The sequence below is a fragment of the Arachis hypogaea genome, chromosome 15 (genome assembly GCF_003086295.3).
Source record: "Arachis hypogaea cultivar Tifrunner chromosome 15, arahy.Tifrunner.gnm2.J5K5, whole genome shotgun sequence".
NCBI classification, from domain to species: domain Eukaryota; kingdom Viridiplantae; phylum Streptophyta; class Magnoliopsida; order Fabales; family Fabaceae; genus Arachis; species Arachis hypogaea.
The window spans coordinates 89100862-89121379 of record NC_092050.1 but is presented as its reverse complement, the minus strand read 5'-3'; the positions used below and the strand labels follow the sequence as shown (position 1 = coordinate 89121379).

General features: G+C 36.9%; 1 non-coding gene across 1 annotated transcript; it reads right to left on the bottom strand.

The window, feature by feature from the left end:
* Positions 1–11639: 11639 nt before the first annotated feature.
* On the bottom strand, positions 11640–11747 carry LOC112753123 (small nucleolar RNA R71). Its single transcript, XR_003177521.1, has one exon. It is a non-coding gene; the product is annotated as a small nucleolar RNA R71 (small nucleolar RNA).
* Between the last annotated feature and the right edge of the window lie 8771 nt (positions 11748–20518).

The following is a 20518-nucleotide window of genomic DNA, read 5'->3' as shown; positions in this document are numbered from 1 at the left end:
TATCATCATTAAGGAAACGTGCTTCTTGGGTCATTCCGTCTAGTTCTTCATAAAATACCTGCCTTGGAGTTTGTGCACTATCCTCCTTAGCTTCAATTGTAACGTCCTTGACGGAATTCTTCACAACTCTGGATTCCCATAGAGGTTCAGCATCTCCTAAATCTTCAATCAATGCTTCTTCTTCTTGGATAATTTGAGCTTCCTCCAATTGTTCCAGAACAAAGTTGTGCTCATTACTGCCCTCTGGGATTTCTAGTGTCTCCTTCATTCAACGTTTGTCATTAGATTCTCCACATAAAGCTATTGGAGTTCCTTGAGTGCCTAAACGTCTGGAAGATAATTGATGTATTGCTTGCTCCAGCTGATGAATGGTTGTATGAAGTTGATCTACTGTTTCCTTGAGGCGAGCCTGTGATTCTCGAGGTGATGGATTTGGACATGGTACATAGGCAAGTGGTGGTGTTTGGTAGTAATTGGATTGGAATTGCGGTAAATAAGGATCGTATGGTGGTGAATGGTGAAAAGGAGCTTGTGAGTGTGGTGGTTCATAGTTATGTTGAGAGGATGGTCTATAGGCACAAGGTGGGGCTTGTTGGTAGTTACAAAGTTGTCCACCATATCTATTAGCTTGGTATGCATTGTAAAGTGGTCCTCGTCTGTGATACTGTGGAGGGGGGTGTTGCCTAAAGGGTTGATCAAATCCTCTTGGCTCCATCCATCTTTGATTTCTCTGACCTTGATGCATGTTCCTGCTATAACTTCCGTTTCCTTCAACAATATTAGAACCAAACTCAAAGCGAGAGTGGTGAGAATTTATAGTAGCTAATGGAAATAAAAGGAGAAAACAAAAACAAATAAACAAGTAAAAGAAAAATATTTACTATAACCAATAATAAGGCACACGTTTGCAGCTCCCCGGCAACGGCGCCATTTTAAAGACAGAACTTTTGCGTGGTCTAGAATTCAGAATAAATTCCCGTTGCAAGTATAGCTTCTAAACCAACAAAAGTCCTTTCTTACAAACATTTTGGTTGTCACAAGTAACAAACCCCTAAATAAATTGATAACCGAAGTATTTAAACATCGGGTCGTCTTCTCAAGGAACTGCAGGGAGGTATGTACTTATTATTGGTTTTGAGTTTTGTAAATTGGGGTTTTGAAAGTAAGGAACAAGTAGTTTAAATGACAAATAAAATCAATAAATAACTATAAAATAAACTCTTGGCAAGGTATGAGAATTTGGAAGTCCTATCCTAGTTATCCTTATCAATGGTGATGAGAATTGAGTTTTAATCCCACTTAGTTAGCCTTTACTAAAGCAAAGGAAGGTCAAGTGGACCAATTAGTTTGATCCTCAGGTCCTAGTCAATTCCTAAGAAAGGACTGGAGTTTATTGAAGTTCAATTCAATTAGCAAAAACAACAATTATCAATCACGTTGAGTTTGATAACTCAAGAGTTGCCAATTAATCAACCAAAGCCAAGAGGAAAAAAATACAAATTATTAATGTAAATAAAGGAAAGCAATCATAATTCTGAAATACCTCAAATTATATTAAATAGAAAATCAAATCTAAACATGAATGGTTCATAAGCCAATTTAGCAACAAGAAAAGTTCATAAATTCAATTGGAAAGCTAAATAAACTAGAATGCTAAGACAATTAAAAGTAGAAGAGAAACTAAATTAAAGGAAGATTGAACCTGGAATTGAAAAGAAATAAACCTAAAACTAAGAGAAATCCTAAAACCTAGAGAGAGGAGAAAAACTTAATGGGTGTAAATCAGATTCCACACAAATAACTCACCGGCAAGTGTACCGGGTTGCATCAAGTAGTAAAACTCACTTAGAGTGAGGTCGATCCCACAGGGATTGATGGATCAAGAAACTTTAGTGAGTGATTAGTCTAGTCAAGCTAACATTGGTGAATTGGATGTGAAATTGAAGCAACAGAATGTAAATAGCAGTGAATTTAAAGTTGCAGAAAGTAAATGAGCAGAATCTTAAAGAGTAAGAAATGTAAATTGACAGAATCTTAAATGACAAGAAATGTAAATTGCATCAAATGTAAAGGGGGGCTGGGTGTTAGAAATTAAAGGAAGCAATGAAGTAAGCAATCAAAGAGATCTTAAGAACAAGTGACAGGAAATTTAAAGTGCAGGAAAATTTAATTCAGATCACAGCAAGAATTGTAAAATGCAGAACACTTGCAGAATAATTAAATTGCATAAAAGTAAATTGGAAGCAATTGAAACAGAAGATTTAAATTCAAGCTCAATGTAAACTGAAGTGTATAATTGCAGAAAGGAAATTGTAGCAGAAGAGGAAATTGTAGCAGAGAAATGGAAATTGCATAAAGCTAAATTGAATTCTGAAATGTGGAGTGCAGAAAATTAAAAGTTTTTCAAAGAGAACTTTCTATTCTACGCTACTCCTAATGCTCTCTAGCAGAGCCATCCTTCTCACAAAAATGAAAATGATGCCTTATATAGGCTTTACAAAGTGAAAATGAAAATGAAATTGAAAACAAATTAAAATTCAAATGAAAATCCTAATCTAACTGATCCTTGTGCCTTTGAGTGATGTCATTTGGTCTTTGCTTGCTTTGGATTTCAATGAAATGGGGTGATTTTTATTTGGCCTTGAATAAAAATGGATTTGAAGAAGGATGGGTGTAACAACCCTAGTTTTGAAAATCAAATAAATAGTTATTTGTGATTTATTTTATTTGTTAATAATCTTATTTTAAGAAAATTATTTTACTAAAGGTAATTAAATAGAGTTTCATGATAATTGAAGTTTAAATTAATTAGAATTTTTATATAATCTTTATTAGATATTTAGTATAATTAAAATTATAATTTTGATAATTGAAAAATAAGAAGAATTGTATAATTTAATTCTATTTTGAATAAATTATGTTATTAATTTGAACTCCTAGAAAATGATTTTATTAAAAATGATTAGATTGATATTTATAAATATTTTAAGTTTAAGTCAATTAATATTTATGTACAACTTTATTATAATTAATTATTTTATAAATTGAAATTAAAATTTCAGAGATAGGAAAATAATAGAGATTTGTATGATTTAATCTAGAAAATTGATATTTGAATTTAAATTGTACTTTACAAAATATAATTAACTTGTTCATTTTATAATGTAAATTAGAAATAATTGATTGAACTTAGCAATATGTTGATAAATAATGTTCCTAAATATTTTTAATAAAGTATATTTGATTTTAAAATAACTCTACCCTTCAATTTTATCAAAATATCTATTCATATCTATCAATATTACTTTATAAAATCCCTAATTTCTAACCCTAATTCCCAAATTGAATCAGAAACCCTAATTCCCAAATCCCAGAAACCCTAACCCTAACTCCCTCACTACACACAGCCGCACCCCACCCCCTTCCAACCTTCCTTCAGCATAGTGTTCAGTAGCAAAACAGAGAGCAGAGAGAGAGGGCTCGAGGGAAGAGCTGCTGCCGCGCCGCCATGACCGCCGGACTGTCGCACGCAAGGATCCCACGCCACCATCGCCAGCGTCACCTAGCCTTGCCCGCGCGCAGCCGCCACCGCCGCGCTGCCGTTCCGTTGCCGTTGCGCTGCACCCTATCTGTGTTGCTGTCGCTGATTGGTGGAAGGTAGGAGCAGAGTGCGCACAGAGGAAGAGAAGTCGTTCACCACTGCCAAACCTCCGTCGCCAGTGATTCGCCGCCGCTGAAGCTCGTCACTGTTGCCGTGCCACCGCCACGGAGAGAGAGCCAGACACCGCGAGGAAGAAGCCCGCAACCAGCCTTGTCGCCGTCAGTGTTGTGGGTTACCGTCACCATCCATGCGAGCTGCCACCGCGTCACCATTACTGAGTTGTAGCGCCGCCGTTGTTGCATCCTGCTGTTGCCGCGTCTCACCAAGCCGTCGCTGGAGGAGGAAGTTGCTCTGCCACCCTTCGAGCTTGCTGTTGCAGTTGCCTATACCGCTGCCGTAGCTTCTTCGTTCTGTTAGTACCTTATAATTGTTGTAAGACATTCGTGTTCTAAATCATCACTTGATGTTTTTATTTATTCCACTGCCATTTTATTAGCCTTGCTCTTGTTCCAATTTGATTTTGCCCTGAACTTCTAGAATTGAACTTCCAGAATTGTTACTCTTATCCGATTTGAATTCATGGTTTTCGCTTGCTGCCGTGGCCACCTCACATTGCTGCTGGCTCTGTTTGAAAATGGCTGCTACTTCTAGAATCTCAGATCGGAGAGGAGAGGAGGTGTTTAACCTTGTCATTGTTGCTGCCATGGAAATAGGTGCTAGAAACTGCTAATGGAGCAGCTGCGTTTAGTGAATTCCGTGAGTTTCGACTTTGAGGTAGGGGATTTAACATTTTTAATTTAGAATGCTCACAAAGTTATTGGATAAGTGCAAATGGTTAATAATAGTTAAGAATTTCTTAATTGACAAGAATGACTTGAAATGTGCTTGAGAATGGTTAGCTATTGTGATTTTTCTGAGTTATGATTCGAATTAAATGTGGTTGTGAATGGTGATTAAACTGGTAATATTGATTTGATTTGAGGCTGTAACTATTACCGATTTTATAATTGTTTGGAATTATTGAGAATCCTGTTATTTGATTATGTTGAGCTGGATGCTATAAGCTGTTTTGCTTTATGGTTGCAAACTGACTGAAATTCTGATCTTTGATGGATTTATATTGAATTGAATGATGTGCTGGTTATTTGATATAGTGTAACGGTAATGGATTTGTTGGAAATTCTGATCTTATGTGATATTGCTGAATTGGTTGAAAATCTGGTTGTGAATTGTATTTTGAATTACTGATTTTCTTGTGATGAGTTGGCTGAGATTTTGATCTTGAATGAATTACTTTGAATTGTTTGATATTGAATTAGAAATTTAATATATTGGGATGGCTGTAAAATGGATTTGTGACAGGTTGGAATTGGTTGAACTGTGGCTGCGATTAGTGGTTTATGTAAGTTTACTTATTAAATTGAGATATGAAGAGTTAATCATTAAGTGAAATGTATTTGACAAGAGTTAGTTGTGGTGATTATTCTGAGTTATGATTGGAGTTGGATGCGAATGTGAATTGAGTTTGGGTTATGGCTGTGATATTGACTGGTTTCGTTGTCGTGAGTAATTAATTGATGAGATTTGCTTTAGGTTGAAGCTGTAATTGATATTGGTGTTTTCTGATTTTGATGGGATTATTGAAAAGTTCTGATTCCATGTGAATATACTGAATTAGTTGAGTTGTGTGGCTGTATTCTGGTTATGGAGAGTAAGTGTTTGTTGTTGTTTTTAGTTATTTGATGTATCGGAATGGCTGTGAAATTGACTTGTGACTGTTTTTAGTTATTATATGGAGCAGAATTTTTGGGTGAACATATTATAAGAGAACTGGAATTATGTAAATAATACATACTCTGTGTTTTGGTATCAATATTGCTGAGATTTTGGTTAAGTTAGGTGATAATATGTTTTGGGAATTCAGAAAGTGAAAAACTGTTAGTCCTTTGGTTAAAATAATTGATGAATTGATACAATGGAAGTTATTAATGGATTATGTGGAAATTAGGTATGAATTGATAAGAAATGAATTGAATTAATGGATTATGTGGGAATCACAGAGTATAATCGAATTACTATTTATTATGAGTTGTGAATTTCTGTTTGATTGAGAATATTCTGTATGATAGTTATTGAGAAAAGGACTGATGAATTGTTGAGAAAGGTTTGATGAGATGTGAAGGAAGAGGGAACCCGTAAGGGTGGTTAAGTCCGAGTTTTAGGGGAGGTGCTGCCAAAATTTTATAAAAATCTAAGGTTTCATTTGAAAAGTTATTTTAGAAGCTTTGAATTTAGAAAATTATATTACTTGAGCTTTATTTAGTAAAGAAAAGAATTATTCTATTTTAATTTCGACTTACCAAAGAAAGGTTTATGTTTCAAAATTAAATTATTTAAGAAAGAAACTATATTTCAAGATTGATTCAATATAGAAAGAGTTATGTTTTGGGCTTGAAATAAAGGATTACCTTTTTAGAAATTTGGTGAAATAATAATATTTGAATTTGAATAGTAAGAGAGATGATTTTTGAATCTTTGTGAAGTTAGTGAACTTGAGAAAGAGTTCTATTCGATTATTTCCAAAGAGAGGTTATGTTTTGAAAAGTGTTTAATGAATTTAAAATAAATGATTTTCTTGAGTCTTTTGAAAGAGGACTAAACTGAAAAATAGTTTTAAAGTTGGCTTGACTCAAGGTTGCTAAAGCAGAGATTATGAACTGAATTGATGATTGAGATTTTTGCAAACGAATGCTTGAGAAAGTTAAGAAAGGTTTAAGAAAATATGTTAAGGATTCAAAGGGAAAAGAGAATGGGGAATTGATATATGGATTGTTGAGTTTTAGAATGGAAAATGAAAAGTGATAAAATACGGGAAAAGCCCACGAACTGTTAGTTGTTTAACTACGGGGAAAACCCATGAATTGATAATTGGTACAATTTGGGAAGTACCCACGAACTGAATGATCATTGATCTCGGGGAAACCTATAGATTGTTATTTGATTTATATGCGGGAAAAACCCACGGACTGATAATCATTGATTACGGGAATAACCCATGAATTGTTGTATGTTGATCTCGGGTATAACCCACGAACTAAAGATCGCTATGTTATTGTGTATTGATCTCGGGTATAACCCACGAACTGAAGATCTCTGTTTTGTTTGTGAAATGATCTCGGGGACGCCCACGAACTGAGGATCACTATTTCCCCTTATGCGTATATTATGGGGTCGGGCTTTGCGCCAACTGCCGGTAGTCACGAAGGAGTGGTGTTCTTACCACCGACACATATGCACGAAGGACACAAAGGGAAGCCATATCTGGGACTTATTCCTAGGTAATGTCGGGATGTAGGGTGTAAACCGACACGTGAGCTCATGGCCTGCTTAGGACAGACATGCATCATATTGGTTGTGCATTTACATTTGGCTGTGTTTGCCTGTATTACTTCTTTGTGCTGTTTGTCTTATTGTGATTCCTTTGTGTGTTGAATTGAGTTTCTTCTTGTGCTAGTAGTCTGTGAATGTATAGAGATGATTAATAATTGTTTGTTGTGACTGAGAATCAATTATGTGGCTGAAAGATATTTGATATGACAAATTTTGTGATTGAGATCTGTTTTGGGTTTAGGAATTTAAAGAAAGTAATTATTTATCTAAAGTAAGACTAAAAAGTATTTCAAATGGTTTGACGAAGAGGGTTTATTAAGCAAAGTTAATTATTTGCATGTTAATCATTACTTTTACGGCATTCCCATTCCCTACTGAGAACGTGTGGTTTGTTCTCACCCCAAAATCTTTCCCCCTTTCAGGGACACAGGTTCGAAGACTCAGTTTGAAGCTGCGGGTGATGAGCGGATAATTTATACGCTTTTTGGCATTGTTTTTAGTATGTTTTTAGTAGAATCTAGTTACTTTTAGGGATGTTTTCATTAGTTTTTATGTTAAATTCACATTTCTGGACTTTACTATGAGTTTGTGTGTTTTTCTGTGATTTCAGGTATTTTTTGGCTGAAATTGAGGGACTTGAGCAAAAATCAGATTCAGAGGTTGAAGAAGGACTGCTGATGCTGTTGGATTCTGACCTCCCTACACTCAAAGTGGATTTTCTGGAGCTACAGAACTTGAAATGGCGGGCTTCCAATTGCGTTGGAAAGTAGACATCCAGGGCTTTCCAGCAATATATAAAAGTCCATACTTTGGCCAAGAATAGACAAAGTAAACTGGCGTTCAACGCCAGCTCTCTGCCCAATTCTGGCGTCCAGCGCCAGAAAAGGATCCAAAACCAGAGTTGAACGCCCAAACTGGCACAAATACTGGCGTTCAACTCCACAAATGGCCTCTACACGTGCAACACTCAAGCTCAGCCCAAGCACACACCAAGTGGGCCCCGGAAGTGGATTTATGCATCAATTACTTACTTCTGTAAACCCTAGTAGCTAGTTTATTATAAATAGGACATTTTACTATTGTATTAGACATCCTGGATCCTGGATTGTATTTTGATCCTGTGATCTCGTTTTGGGGGCTGGCCATTCGGCCATGCCTGAACCTTTCACTTATGTATTTTCAACGGTAGAGTTTCTACACTCCATAGATTAAGGTGTGGAGCTCTACTGTTCCTCAAAGATTAATGCAAAGTACTACTGTTTTCTATTCAATTCATCTTATTTCGCTTCTAAGATATTCATTCGCACTTCAACCTGAATGTGATGAACGTGACAATCATCATCATTCCCTATGAACGCGTGCCTGACAACCACTTCCGTTCTACATTAGATTGAATGAGTATCTCTTAGATCTCTTAATCAGAATCTTCGTGGTGTAAGCTAGAATGATGGCGGCATTCATAAGAATCCGGAAAGTCTAAACCTTGTCTGTGGTATTCCGAGTAGGATTCAATGATTGAATGACTGTGACGAGCTTCAAACTCGCGATTGCTGGGCGTAGTGACAGACGCAAAAGGATAGTAAATCCTATTCCAGCAGGATCGAGAACCGACAGATGAATAGCCGTGCCGTGACAGGGTGCGTTGACCATTTTCACTGAGAGGATAAGATGAAGCCATTGACAAGGGTGATGCCTCCAGACGATTAGCCGTGCCGTGACAGGGCATTTGGATCATTTTCCCGAGAGAAGACCGAAAGTAGCCATTGACAATGGTGATGTATCACATAAAGCCAGCCATGGAAAGGAGTAAGACTAATTGGATGAAGATAGCAGGAAAGCAGAGGTTCAGAGGAACGAAAGCATCTCTATGCGCTTATCTGAAATTCTCACCAATGATTTACATAAGTATTTCTATCCCTATTTTATTAATTAAATTTCGAAAACCCCATTACTATTTTATATCCGCCTGACTGAGATTTACAAGGTGACCATAGCTTGCTTCATACCAACAATCTCCGTGGGATTCGACCCTTACTCACGTAAGGTATTACTTGGACGACCCAGTGCATTTGCTGGTTAGTTGTGCGAAGTTGTGAACCATGGTACTGGCATCATGTTTTTGGCACCATTACCAGGGAAAGAAAGAGCGATGAATTTTACATAATCAAAGTGTGATCACAACTTCTGCGCACCAAGTTTTTGGCGCCGTTGCCGGGGATTGTTCGAGTATGGACAACTGACGGTTCATCCTGTTGCTCAGATTAGGTAATTTTCTTTTTGTTTTCTTTTCAAAAATTTTTCAAAAATATTTCAAAAATTTCTCATCTGTTTTCGAAAAAAAAATGTTTTCAAAAATATATTTTTATTCAAAATTTTTAAGAGTGAATTCTAGTGTTTCATGAAGCATGTGAAGCCTGGCTGGCTGTAAAGCCATGTCTAAATTCATTTGTACTGAGGCTTGCAATTTGTTATCAAGAGCAAGCTAGTTGTTGTTAATCCACCTACTGCTATTCCTAATTTACATGCTGAAGCTTGGCTGGCCATTGGCCATGTCTAGTGTTTTGGACCGAAGCTTTCATTGAAAGCTTGGCTGGCTAGTGAGCCATGTCTAATTCCTGGACTGAAGCTTTAGAATAAGAATGCAAGATTCCTGGAATTCATATTAAAAATTTTGGAATCTTTATTTTCCTTTTTCAATTAATTTTCGAAAAATCCAAAAAAATAAGAAAATCATAAAAATCAAAAATATTTTTCTGTTTCTTATTTGAGTCTTGAGTCATGTTATAAGTTTGGTGTCAATTGCATGTGCATCTTGCATTTTTTGAAAATTCATGCATTCATAGTGTTCTTCATGATCTTCAAGTTGTTCTTGGTAAGTCTTCTTGTTTGATCTTTGCATTTGCATGTTTTGTGTCTTTTCTTGTTTTTCATATGCATTCCTGAATTCTTTATGTCTAAGCATTAAAGAATTCTAAGTTTGGTGTCTTGCATGTTTTCTTTGCATTAAAAATTTTTCAAAAATATGTTCTTGGTGTTCACCTTGACATTCAAAGTGTTCTTGGTGTTCATCATGACATTCATAGCATTCTTGCATGCATTCATTGTTTTGATCTAAAAATTTCATGCATTGCATCATTTTACTTGTTTTTCTCTCTCATTATTAAAAATTTAAAAATCAAAAAAATATCTTTCCCTTTTTCTCTCTTAAAATTTCGAAAATTAGATTTGACTTTTTCAAAAAATTTTAAAAATCTAGTTGTTTTTATGAGTCAAATCAAATTTTCAATTTAAAAATCTCATCTTTTTCAAAATCTTTTTCAAAAATAAAATTTTTTCAAATTTCTTAGTTATTTTCGAAAATTCCAAAAATATTTTTCAAAAATATTTTTCTTATTTTTATATCAAATTTTCGAAAATAACATAATCAATTAATGTTTTGATTCAAAAATTTCAAGTTTGTTACTTACTTGTTAAGAAAGATTCAAACTTTAAGTTCTAGAATCATATCTTGTGATTTCTTGTGAATCAAGTCATTAATTGAGATTTTAAAAATCAAATCTTTTTCAAAAACTAATTTCAATCATATCTTTTCAAAAAAAATATATATCTTCTTATCTTATCTTTTTCAAAAATTTGATTTCAAAATATCTTTCCTAGCTTCCTATCTTCTTATCTTTTCAAAATTGATTTTCAAAAATTTGTTTCAACTAACTAACTAACTTTTTGTTTGTTTCTTATCTTTTTCAAAACCACCTAACTAACTCTCTCTCTCTAATTTTCGAAAATATCCCCCCCCCCTTTTTCAAAAATTTCTTTTTAATTAACTAATAATTTTTTTTATTTGAATTTTCGAAAAACTACTAACCTTTTTCAAAACTATTTTCGAAAATCACTAACTCTTTTTCAAAAATTATTTTCGAAAATCCTTCTCCCTCATCTCCTTCTATTTATTTATTCATCTACTAACATCTCTTCCTCACATCACAAAAAAATCCGAACCCTCTCTCTCTCTCTGAGTTCAGATTTTCTTCTTCTTTTCTTCTACTAACAATAAGGAACCTCTTTACTGAGACATAGAGGATTCCTCTTCTTTTCTTTTTCTCTTCTCTTTCTTATGAGCAGGGACAGAGAAAAAGGCATTCTTGTTGAAGCTGATCCAGAACCTGAAAGGACTCTGAAGAGAAAACTAAGGGAAGCCAAATTACAACAATCCAGAGACAACTTGATTGAAAATTTCGAACAAGTAAAGGAGATGGCAGCCGAACCCAACAACAATGCAAGGAGAATGCTTGGTGACTTTACTGCACCAAATTCCAATTTACATGGAAGAAGCATCTCCATTCCTGCCATTGGAGCAAACAACTTTGAGCTGAAACCTCAATTAGTTTCTCTGATGCAGCAGAACTGCAAGTTTCATAGACTTCCATCTGAAGATCCTTTTCAGTTCTTAACTGAATTCTTGCAGATATGTGATACTGTTAAGACCAATGGAGTAGATCCTGAAGTCTACAGGCTCATGCTTTTCCCTTTTGCTGTAAGAGACAGAGCTAGAATATGGTTGGACTCTCAACCTAAAGACAGCCTGAACTCTTGGGATAAGCTGGTCACGGCTTTCTTAGCCAAGTTTTTTCCTCCTCAAAAGCTGAGCAAGCTTAGAGTGGATGTTCAAACCTTCAAACAAAAAGATGGTGAATCCCTCTATGAAGCTTGGGAAAGATACAAACAGCTGACCAAAAAGTGTCCTTCTGACATGCTTTCAAAATGGACCATCATGGATATATTCTATGATGGTTTATCTGAGTTATCAAAGATGTCATTGGATACTTCTGCAGGTGGATCCATTTACCTAAAGAAAACGCCTGCAGAAGCTCAAGAACTCATTGACATGGTCGCTAATAATCAGTTCATGTACACTTCTGAGAGGAATCCTGTGAGTAATGGGATGCCTATGAAGAAGGGAGTTCTTGAAGTTGATACTCTGAATGCCATATTTTCTCAGAACAAAATATTGACTCAGCAAGTCAATATGATTTCCCAGAGTCTGAATGGAATGCAAGCTGCATCCAACAGTACTCAAGAGGCATCTTCTGAAGAAGAAGCTTATGATCCTGAGAACCCTGCAATAGCAGAGGTGAATTACTTAGGTGAACCTTATGGAAACACCTATAATTCATCATGGAGAAATCATCCAAATTTTTCATGGAAGGATCAAAAGCCTCAACAAGGCTTTAATAATGGTGGAAGAAACAGGTTTAGCAATAGCAAGCCTTTTCCATCATCCACTCAGCAACAGACAGAGAATTCTGAGCAGAATTCATCTAGCTTAGCAAACTTAGTCTCTGATCTATCTAAGGCCACTGTGAGTTTCATGAATGAAACAAGGTCTTCCATTAGAAATTTGGAAGTACAAGTGGGCCACCTGAGTAAAAGGATCACTGAAATCCCTCCTAGTACTCTCCCAAGCAATACAGAAGAGAATCCAAAAGGAGAGTGCAAGGCCATTGACATAACCAAAATGGCTGAACCCAATGAGGGAGAGGAGGACGTGAATCCCAAGGAGGAAAACCTCCTGGGACGTCCAGTGATCAATAAGGAGCTTCCCTCTGAGGAACCAAAGGACTCTGAGGCTCATCTAGAGACCATAGAGATTCCATTGAACCTCCTTATGCCCTTCATGAGCTCTGATGAGTATTCCTCTTCTGAAGAGAATGAGGATGTTACTGAAGAGCAAGATGCCAAGTTCCTTGGTGCAATCATGAAGCTGAATGCCAAATTATTTGGCATTGATACTTGGGAAGATGAACCTCCCTTGTTCATCAATGAACTAAGTGATCTGGATCAATTGACATTGCCTCAGAAGAGACAGGATCCTGGAAAGTTCATAATACCTTGTATCATAGGCACCATGATCTTTAAGGCTCTGTGTGACCTTGGTTCAGGAATAAACCTCATGCCCCTCTCTGTAATAGAGAAACTGGGAATCTATGGGGTGCAAGCTACTAAAATCTCATTAGAGATGGCTGACAATTCAAGAAAATAGGCTTATGGACAAGTAGAGGACGTGTTAGTAAAGGTTGAAGGCCTTTACATCCCTGCTGATTTCATAGTCCTGGATACTGGAAAGGAAGAGGATGAATCCATCATCCTAGGAAGACCTTCCCAAGCCACAGCAAGAGCTGTGATTGATGTGGACAGAGGAGAATTGATCCTTCAATTGAATGAGGACAACCTTCTGTTTACAACTCAAGGATCTCTCTCTGCATCCATGGAGAGGAAGCATAAAAAGCTTCTCTCAAAGCAGAGTCAACCAAAGCCCCCACAGTCAAACTACTGAGTTTGGTGTTGGGAGGCCACAACCAAACTCTAAGTTTGGTGTTGAACTCCCATATCCAAACTCTAAGTTTGGTGTTGGAGAGTCTCAACAATGCTCTGAACATTTGTGAGGCTCCATGAGAGCCCACTGTCAAGCTACTGACATTAAAGAAGCGCTTGTTGGGAGGCAACCCAATTTTTATCTAACTATATTTTTCTTAGTTATATGTCATTATAGGTTCATGATCATGTGGAGTCACAAAATAAATATAAAAAAATTGAAAACGGAATCAAAAACAGCAGAAGAAAAATCACACCCTGGAGGAGCATCTGCCTAGCGTTCAACGCCAGAACAGAGCATGGTTCTGGCGCTGAACGCCCAAAATGGGCAGCATCCTGGCGCTGAACGCCCAGAACAAGCATGGTTCTGGCGTTCAACGCCAGAAATGGCAACAAATGGGCGTTGAACGCCCAAAATGGGCACCAACCTGGCGCTGAACGCCCAGAGTTGTGTGCAAGGGCATTTTACATGCCTAATTTGGTGCAGGGATGTAAATGCCTTGACACCTCAGGATCTGTGGACCCCACAGAATCATCTCAGGATCTGTGAACCCCACAGGATCATCTCAGGATCTGTGGACCCCACAGGATCCCCACATGCCTCATCATCTCTCTTTCCATTCATGATCATCCCTTCTGTTTTCCATTTACCACTCACATCCATACACCCACTACCTTCAAAATTCAACATCTCTCTCCCACCCAATCCCACCCATATGGCCGAATACACACATCCATCAATCTCCTCCATATCTTCTTCTTCTTCCTCTATTCTTCTTTTGCTCGAGGGCGAGCAACATTCTAAGTTTGGTGTGGTAAAAGCATAGCTTTTTTGTTTTTTTTTTTCATAACCATTGATTGCACCTAAGGCCAAAGAAACCTCTAAAAGAGGAAAGGGAAAACAAAAGCTTCCATCAAGGGTCTATAGCTCAGTGGTAGAACATTTGACTGCAAATCAAGAGATCCCTGAGATACCTCAGGGGATACATTTTCTTCCACACAATTATTGGAAGCAACTAAGGGTGGAACATCAAGAGCACTCCATCATCCTTCATGAAATAAGAGAAGATCAAAAAGCAATGAGGGAGGAGCAACAAAGACAAAGAAGAGACATAGAAGAGCTCAAGGACGTCATTGGTCCCTCAAGAAGGAAACGCCACCATCACTAAGGTGGATTCATTCCTTGCTCTTATTTCTTCTATTTTTCGTTTTCTATGTTAAGTGCTTATCTATGTTTGTGTCTTCATTACATGATCATTAGTAGTTAGTAACTCTGTCTTAAAGTTATGAATGTCCTATGAATCCATCACCTCTCTTAAATGAAAAATGTTTTAATTCAAAAGAACAAGAAGTACATGAGTTTCGAATTTATCCTTGAACTTAGTTTAATTATATTGATGTGGTGACAATGCTTCTTGTTTTCTGAATGTATGCTTGAACAGTGCATATGTCTTTTGAAGTTGTTGTTTAAGAATGTTAAATATGTTGGCTCTTGAAAGAATGATGACTAGGAGACATGTTATTTGATAATCTGAAAAATCATAAAAATGATTCTTGAAGCAAGAAAAAGCAGCAAAGAACAAAGCTTGCAGAGAAAAAAAAAAATATAGGCGAAAAAAAATAGAAAGAAAAAGCAAGCAGAAAAAGCCAAAAGCTCTTAAAACCAAGAGGCAAGAGCAAAAAGCCAATAACCCTTAAAACCAAAAGGCAAGGGCAAATAAAAAGGATCCCAAGGCTTTGAGCATCAGTGGATAGGAGGGCCTAAAGGAATAAAATCCTGGTCTAAGCGGCTAAGCCAAGCTGTCCCTAACCATGTGCTTGTGGCGTGAAGGTGTCAAGTGAAAACTTGAGACTGAGCGGTTAAAGTCAAGGTCCAAAGCAAAAAAAAAAAAAGAGTGTGCTTAAGAACCCTGGACACCTCTAATTGGGGACTCTAGCAAAGCTGAGTCACAATCTGAAAAGGTTCACCCAATTATGTGTCTGTGGCATTTATGTATCCGGTGGTAATACTGGAAAACAAAGTGCTTAGGGCCACGGCCAAGACTCATAAAATAGCTGTGTTCAAGAATCATCATACTGAACTAGGAGAATCAATAACACTATCTGAACTCTAAGTTCCTATAGATGCCAATCATTCTGAACCTCAATGGATAAAGTGAGATGCCAAAACTATTCAAGAGGCAAAAAGCTATAAGTCCCGCTCATTTTATTGGAGCTATGTTTCATTGATAGTTTGGAATTTATAGTATATTCTCTTCTTTTTATCCTATTTGATTTTCAGTTGCTTGGGGACAAGCAACAATTTAAGTTTGGTGTTGTGATGAGCGGATAATTTATACGCTTTTTGGCATTGTTTTTAGTATGTTTTTAGTAGAATCTAGTTACTTTTAGGGATGTTTTCATTAGTTTTTATGTTAAATTCACATTTCTGGACTTTACTACGAGTTTGTGTGTTTTTCTGTGATTTCAGGTATTTTCTGGCTGAAATTGAGGGACTTAAGCAAAAATCAGATTCAGAGGTTGAAGAAAGACTGCTGATGCTGTTGGATTCTGACCTCCCTGCACTCAAAGTGGATTTTCTAAAGGTACCGAACTCGAAATGGCGCGCTTCCAATTGCGTTGGAATGTAGACATCCAGGGCTTTCCAGCAATATATAATAGTCCATACTTTGGCCAAGAATAGACGACTTAAACTGGCGTTCAACGCCAGCTCTCTGCCCAATTCTGGCGTCCAGCACCAGAAAAGGATCCAAAACCAGAGTTGAACGCCCAAACTGGCACAAACACTGGCGTTCAACTCCACAAATGGCCTCTACACGTGCAACACTCAAGCTCAGCCCAAGCACACACCAAGTGGGCCCCGGAAGTGGATTTATGCATCAATTACTTACTTCTGTAAACCCTAGTAGCTAGTTTATTATAAATAGGACATTTTACTATTGTATTAGACATCCTGGATCCTGGATTGTATTTTGATCCTGTGATCTCGTTTTGGGGGCTGGCCATTCGGCCATGCTTGAACCTTTCACTTATGTATTTTCAACGGTAGAGTTTCTACACTCCATAGATTAAGGTGTGGAGCTCTGCTGTTCCTCAAAGATTAATGCAAAGTACTACTATTTTCTATTCAATTCATCTTATTTTGCTTCTAAGATATTCATTCGCACTTCAACCTGAATGTGATGAACGTGACAATCATCATCATTCCCTATGAACGCGTGCCTAATAACCACTTCCGTTCTACATTAGATTGAATGAGTATCTCTTAGATCTCTTAATCAGAATCTTCGTTGTGTAAGCTAGAATGATGGCGGCATTCAAGAGAATCTGGAAAGTCTAAACCTTGTCTGTGGTATTCCGAGTAGGATTCAATGATTGAATGACTGTGACGAGCTTCAAACTCGCGATTGCTGGGCGTAGTGACAGACGCAAAAGGATAGTAAATCCTATTCCAGCAGGATCGAGAACCGACAGATGAATAGCCGTACCGTGACAGGGTGCGTTGACCATTTTCACTGAGAGGATAAGATGAAGCCATTGACAAGGGTGATGCCTCCAGACGATTAGCCGTGCCGTGACAGGGCATTTGGATCATTTTCCCGAGAGAAGACCGAAAGTAGCCATTGACAATGGTGATGTATCACATAAAGTCAGCCATGGAAAGGAGTAAGACTGATTGGATGAAGATAGCAAGAAAGCAGAGGTTCAGAGGAACGAAAGCATCTCTATGCGCTTATCTGAAATTCTCACCAATGATTTACATAAGTATTTCTATCCCTATTTTATTAATTAAATTTCGAAAATCCCATTACTATTTTATATCCGCCTGACTGAGATTTACAAGGTGACCATAGCTTGCTTCATACCAACAATCTCCGTGGGATTCAACCCTTACTCACGTAAGGTATTACTTGGACGACCCAGTGCACTTGCTGGTTAGTTGTACGAAGTTGTGAACCATGGTACTGGCATCATGTTTTTGGCGCCATTACCAGGGAAAGAAAGAGCGATGAATTTTACATAATCAAAGTGTGATCACAACTTCTGCGCACCAGCGGGCGAGTATAGTATTTATTTATGAGATAAGTTTTTGAGTTAGGTTATTTTCATAGAATTCCCTCGCCCTTGTTACTTTAGTTTTTATTTTATGCAGAGGGATAGGAGTTGTACCTAAATTTTATTTAAATCCTTTTGTATAATATTACTATTATTAATAATTATGTGATTATTATTATTTCTTGGTGATGTTTGCTATATGATTTTAATTAATAAAAACAAAAAAAAAAATTTCTTGTATTTTTACTAAAATTGGATCGCGATATCGAACTAAAGGCTTAATAGTAAATAGTTAATAAGGAAAACAGGTCAGTAACGCCTTACTTTTGGTACGATCATGACGTATTGGAAGTTGGGTCGTTACAATATGGTATCAGAGCAGTTCGTTCCTGTTAGAGCCTTGGGAATGGACTGACAATGCTTCACTGCATATTCTGAGTGTCTGTCATGCTTTGTGACTTATTCTGATAACAAGAGTTTGAGTTTTATATGCATGACTGTCTGATGATTAACACTGTTAGTTTACCATTGCATGCCTCATGGTATTAGGTCTGGCCAACTTAATACTAATGATTTATGTATATGGGAACACTAATAGGTTATCATAGACGAAATAGAAGTTATAAGTGATGCGATTAACGGGGTTTGGGAGCGTTAGAGGTTATGAAGTTAGTTTTGATTCCACGTATAATCTTTACTCGTGCCACATGAACTCGTGCCATCTTTTTCTTCGTTGCTTTCATTGGAATTCTCCGGTTTGAATTTCCTTCTTAGAATGTGATTTGCTTGTTTCCCAACCATACTTTGTCATTCTTGTATACCTTTGCTTGCCTATGAATCTGAAGTCTTACGTAACTTTTTGAATATTCATTCTTGACAAATGCCTATGCTTCTTTCATATATTTTGTTTAATTTGATTTAAGTTCGGATTTATTTTATTCTAGCAATTTTCGAGGGCGAAAATTTTTCTAAGGTGGGTAGAATGTAACAACCCTAGTTTTGAAAATCAAATAAATAGTTATTTGTGATTTATTTTATTTGTTGATAATCTTATTTTAAGAAAATTATTTTACTAAAGGTAATTAAATAGAGTTTCATGATAATTGAAGTTTAAATTAATTAGAATTTTTATATAATCTTTATTAGATATTTAGTATAATTAAAATTATAATTTTGATAATTGAAAAATAAGAAGAATTGTATAATTTAATTCTATTTTGAATAAATTATGTTATTAATTTGAACTCCTAGAAAATGATTTTATTAAAAATGATTAGATTGATATTTATAAATATTTTAAGTTTAAGTCAATTAATATTTATGTACAACTTTATTATAATTAATTATTTTATAAATTGAAATTAAAATTTCAGAGATAGGAAAATAATAGAGATTTGTATGATTTAATCTAGAAAATTGATATTTGAATTTAAATTGTACTTTACAAAATATAATTAACTTGTTCATTTTATAATGTAAATTAGAAATAATTGATTGAACTTAGCAATATGTTGATAAATAATGTTCCTAAATATTTTTAATAAAGTATATTTGATTTTAAAATAACTCTACCCTTCAATTTTATCAAAATATCTATTCATATCTATCAATATTACTTTATAAAATCCCTAATTTCTAACCCTAATTCCCAAATTGAATCAAAAACCCTAATTCCCAAATCCCAGAAACCCTAACCCTAACTCCCTCACTACACACAGCCGCACCCCACCCCCTTCCAACCTTCTTTCAGCATAGTGTTCAGTAGCAAAACAGAGAGCAGAGAGAGAGGGCTCGAGGGAAGAGCTGCTGCCGCGCCGCCATGACCGCCGGACTATCGCACGCAAGGATCCCACGCCACCATCGCCAGCGTCACCTAGCCTTGCCCGCGCGCAGCCGCCACTGCCGCGCCGCCGTTCCGTTGCCGTCGCGCTGCACCCTATCTGCGTTGCTGTCGCTGATTGGTAGAAAGGAGGAGCAGAGTGCGCACAGAGGAAGAGAAGCCGTTCACCACTGCCAAACCTCCGTCGCCAGTGATTCGCCGCCGCTGAAGCTCGTCACTGCTGCCGTGCCACCGCCGCGGAGAGAGATCCAGACACCGCGAGGAAGAAGCCCGCAACCAGCCTTGTCGCCGTCAGTGCTGTGGGTTGCCGTCGCCATCCACGTGAGCTGCCACCGCGTCACCGTTACTGAGCTGCAGCGCCGCCGTTGTTGCACCCTTTTCAAATCTTGGTGAAGCCACTTTGGCCAATTTTCTTGCCAAGCCTTGTAGCGCTCAGTTAAGAGCACAAACGTAGCGCTACTTTGATTCCTTGCTTAACCTTGTTTGAGGGCCCGAGAAAGTGAAAAGAGTTAACGTAGCGCTCAATTTTTAAACGCTACCTCCTTAGCTTGATGGGCTTCCCTTGGTGCGCGTTCTTGGTTTTCTCTTGGCAATGCCCGAAAAAGTAAAATGAATGAACAGAGCGCTCTCTTGTTTCTCCTTGGCTTTGTTGAGGCGCTCCGTTGCAAAAATCAACGCTACATGCTTTCATTCTATCTTAATTAATAAAGCCAATACATTGTCCTTGATGGTACTAATTAACTAAACACATGCATGCTTTTATTATATTACTTAGTTAATAAAGCCAATTGCATTACATTAAAGCATTCATTCATTATGGCATTAATGATTTAATGGTTTCATTCATGCACTTCATTAACGCCTTATTGGTATTAATAATATTACATGCATTCTTTCATGAACTTAATTAAGAATGACAATGTATCATTCATTTATTTCAACGTAGCATTCATTCATTCTTATTGGCATGATTAATTAATGTTTCATGCAACATTTCATGTATGCATTCATTGACTAATAATACCAATTGCTTTAACGCGGCATTCATTTTCCATGCCTAATGCGTTAATAATGCATCATGATGGCATTAATAATTAAATGCATGCATAATGCAGTCATGGCCTCATGGTCACGGGCCACGCTTTTAAAGCATGCCCTAAAGTTCCAAAGTGTGCTCAAACTTCAAAGTGTGCCCCAAAATCCATTTTTTCTTCTTTTGAGCTGATTTTGTGCTATTTTGCTTCTTTTTACACTTATTT